Source organism: Rhinoderma darwinii, chromosome 2 (assembly GCF_050947455.1).
Source record: "Rhinoderma darwinii isolate aRhiDar2 chromosome 2, aRhiDar2.hap1, whole genome shotgun sequence".
Taxonomy (NCBI): Eukaryota; Metazoa; Chordata; class Amphibia; order Anura; family Rhinodermatidae; genus Rhinoderma; species Rhinoderma darwinii.
In genome coordinates this window covers 370,778,279-370,782,445 of record NC_134688.1, presented here as the reverse complement: position 1 = coordinate 370,782,445, position 4,167 = coordinate 370,778,279, and positions in this window count along the sequence as shown.

Genomic DNA, 4,167 nt, shown 5'->3' with positions numbered 1-4,167 from the left:
TTTCTGTGCGCAATTCTCCCTGGAAAATCTGCAGCATTCCGTCCTGTGTGCAGGGGAGGCCTTAGACGTGCATGGTATTTACTGTACCTACATATTCCTCTAATTTTCTACGGAAGATGCTGTATGTAAGGAGCTATTCTAGTCTAAAAGCAATGCTTCTAAGGCAGAATAGCTCCATACCACAGCACCCAACATTTTATGATCACACCCAGAGTCTCCATAGTACAGAGCAGTGTGGGACTCATTAGTCTCCTGCACATGGTTCCGCTGTGTTCGAGAAACCTTACCTTGTTAGTCATCCAAGTATCTTGCAAATATAAATATTACCCTAACCAAACTTTTATATAAATTAGTCAGTGTAATGACGGGGGTGGGGAGACAGACAAGTGAGCACTAATCTACCCGCCAATCAGTCCCTGCCTACTTGCAACGACCCGCCCTAGGCGACGGGGTACAACTGGGCGACGGTCCCTACGCTCAATAAGTGCACAACAAACAGACAAGGGTACACAGAGCTAGGGGGAGAAAGGGGCAGTTGCCCACGGCAACACCGTGAGCAACAAGAGAAGTGAAAATAAGCCGAGTCAAACCAGGAGAGTACGAGGTGCCAAACGCAGAGCAGGAGAGTAGTGAACAAGCCGAGTCAAACCAGGAGTGTACGAGGTACCAAACGCAGAGCAGGAGAGTAGTCAGCAAGCCGGGGTCAATATGAAGCAAGGACAATAGTACAAGAAGCTGCAGCAGGGCCAGGAAACCAAACGAGAAGAATCACACGAAAAGGAGGAACAGGAAAGGCAGGTATAAATAGACAGAGGGCGGGAGCTAGCTCCGTCTGGCCAGGCTGTGATAGGTTCTCCCACTCCTAAGCCTGCCACCCTGAGTGGTGGAAGATGGAGTCAGTCTCACAGACATAGAAGCAGGTGCAGACTGAATATCTATGGCCGTTAACCCCGAAGCTGTGCCTGGCAGATCCTTTACAGTCAGGCTGTTTTAATGTGATACGAACATAAAAACATCCAAAACGATTTATCATCAAAATGTGACTTTATTTGGTCACTTGTTTATTTTATTTTTTGCTTTATAAATCACATTTACATAAGATAAGATGACATTTGCCTCAAAATATAGATCAAAATAACCAATAATGTTCCAAAACTGAAGTTCTTTGTTCTTGGCAGGACTTTTAGAAAAAGTTAAAAATGTGATCTTCAGGGTTACATACCGCAGTAACCCAAAGCTACTTCTCCATATACACAAAATAGTCAGGCAAAGCAAAACATATGGAGCAATATATACATAAATGCTTATGGATTTTATCTAGATTGTGACCATGAATTCTGTTTCTAATGTAAATAATATTTAATGCAATAACAGGATTACCTCCAGATAATGAGAAATGGTAACAAACGTTTTAGTTTAGCAACAATTGACATAGCCCACTCTACACCATTCCTACCTTACTTTCAAAAACCAGAGAATAATTATATAGTAGATAGACAGTAGAATCCCATTTCTCAAATCAAAATGTCGCCAAAAGATATATTTAGGATTTTATTAAATGTTCCGTTGTTTCACGTATATATTATAACAGGAGAAATGTCATAAAAATGTTACATGCCATGTTTTAACCCTTTATGATCTATTGTACAGGTATAAATGTAGCTATGTAAGGCATCTCAAGGACATGCTCAATATTAACGATTACAAAACTCGTGGGTCTACTAAACCCAATTACACAAAAAGCTCCTATATCAGTTATGTAGTTAATAATCAGAACCTGGCTTATATGAATGTGATGGATTCACAGTATATGTTACCGATCCTCAGAAGTTTACAAGTTATCTGCAAAATAGAAAGTAAATTTGAGTTGGTTACTCCTAGGCAAACCAGATTTCATGGGCTACATGAACCAGGCAATCCATTGGTAGACCAGCAGCAGAATCTTATTTTAATATTCAAACATTTCTTGCAATATAGTGATCTACATAAAAAGTCAAACACTATGCATACCCTGTTTATATAAATACGTCTAAAGACCACAAATAAAAAAGAAAGATCCTTTTATAAAAACCTGTTCACTAACACCAGCTTAGTTGTGAAAAACAAACTTTTCATATTAAATCAATATATATTAGAGCAATGTTGCTACTACCATGTCAGATGAACAAGCGGTGGTCTACCTGTCCAAACTTGTCGGACGTATAAAAAGTTGTTGCTGCAACACATTTACAGTAAAGGGTTATTCACGTCTCAATGATACAGCTCTGTATGAAATTTAGCACCAAAAATGGAATTGAATGCAGTCGTGTGGGAAAGGCTTTCCCATGAAGGGATTTGATCCCACTTTCGGAACTAACTATACAGCTCTAGTACAGAGGTGTGAATAAGCACTTAAACCAGGTGCACAATACAAACAAGGCTTCCTAGATGATATATGCAATGTAAACCCAACAAAATAAAAGCGGTTACAAAATATCTATATATATATATATATATATAAAAAAAATAAAAATACGTATAAAAAAAACAAAAAAAAAAACAAACTTAGGAGCATTCCTAAATACAAAACAATAAAATACTGTCATTTAGGCTTCGTTCACATCTGTGTCGGGGTACCATCAGGCTCTTCCGTCAGGGAAACGCACGAACGGAAACCATAGCTTTCCTTTTGTATTCCTATTGATTTCAATAGTAATGCTTCCGTTGCAAATGGTTTCCGTTTGTCTCTGCTCTGTAAGGTTTCCGTTTTTTTCGGCAGAATCAATAGCTCAGTCGAATGCACTACTGATTCCGCCAAAAAAACCAGAAACCTTACAGAACGGAAACAAACGGAAACTATTTGCAATGGAAGCAATGGTAATGCAAAAGGAAAGCTACGGATTCGGTTCATGGGTTCCCCTGACAGAAAGATCTGACGGAGCCCATGAACGGAACTCCAATGCAGACGTGAACGAAGCCTAAAGAAGCACTCAAGTGAAATTATTTTTTTCGGTACCCCCATTTTAACATGCTGTGAAATGTTGCATATCAGCTTTCCTGGTTCTCTAGTTTACCCATTGCCACTCTGTAACAGGCCGCCGGGGGTCACATGTTCTCCATTCTGACTCCCTGAATCCAGCGTCTGCTGTAGGGACTGGAAGCCAGTGTCTCAATGTAATGCAATTCTAAGAGCCTCATAGACTTTCATTGAGAGTTTGACCTCTTGTTTCCACAGTAAGATGTGGCTACAGATACCCAGGTAAGGCTTCAATCACATCTGCTTTAGGGCTCCGTTCCGACTGAGCTTTCTGTCGGACCGGAGCCCTGACAGACACAAACGGAAACCATCGGTTATGGTTTCCGTTTGTGTCTGTCAGAGCTCCGTTCCGACAGAAAGCTCAGTCGTAACGGAGTCCTAGCACAGATGTGAACGAAGCCTAAGCGGATACATAACATTACACTAAATTTCACCACGTTTCCTTCCGGTGGAGGAAAAAAATATTCAGTGTTGTGCTTCATTAAGGGTTCTGGTTGTGAATCAAAGCTTTAAAAGTTAAGGAGGTTGTCTGGGGTTAGAAAAAAAAAAGGTTCATTTCTTTTCTCAAACAGTGCTACTCTTATCCATTGGCTGTGTCTGGTATTGCAGCTCATCCCCATTTAAGAGGATGGAGCTGATATGCAATACCAGATACAACCCAAGGACATGGGTGGCACTGTTCCTCAGAAAACAAATTTAAAAAAAAAACCCCCCCGGACAATTTAAATCCCTGGCAAACCGATCTAATGGCTCTTGACTTTCAGGGCTCACATTCAGAAGACATATTTTACTCTTTCATTTCTTAACCTCTAATAGGAATACAAGAATGGAGCCCAAGAAGGAAACAGGATGTTGCTTTCTTACATATTGCTTGGGTGGAGTTATTAAGCTTCTTCTATTACTGGACTTAAGCTTTCCATTTATACTGGGACTTGCGGTCAACCAACCAGTATTTAAAATATACTAGGCTAAAAAAACACCTTTATATTAATATGAAAAGGCCTAAGCCATAGCGAAAGACTAGAGATGAGCAAGTCGTAATGCAGGATTCTTCAGTCCATAGTAAACAATGGGAGAATCGTATTAAATTTGCCAAGTGCGAATTGATCCGTCATTGCGCCCTAATGGCTGGTGAACCACAAATGTGGGGG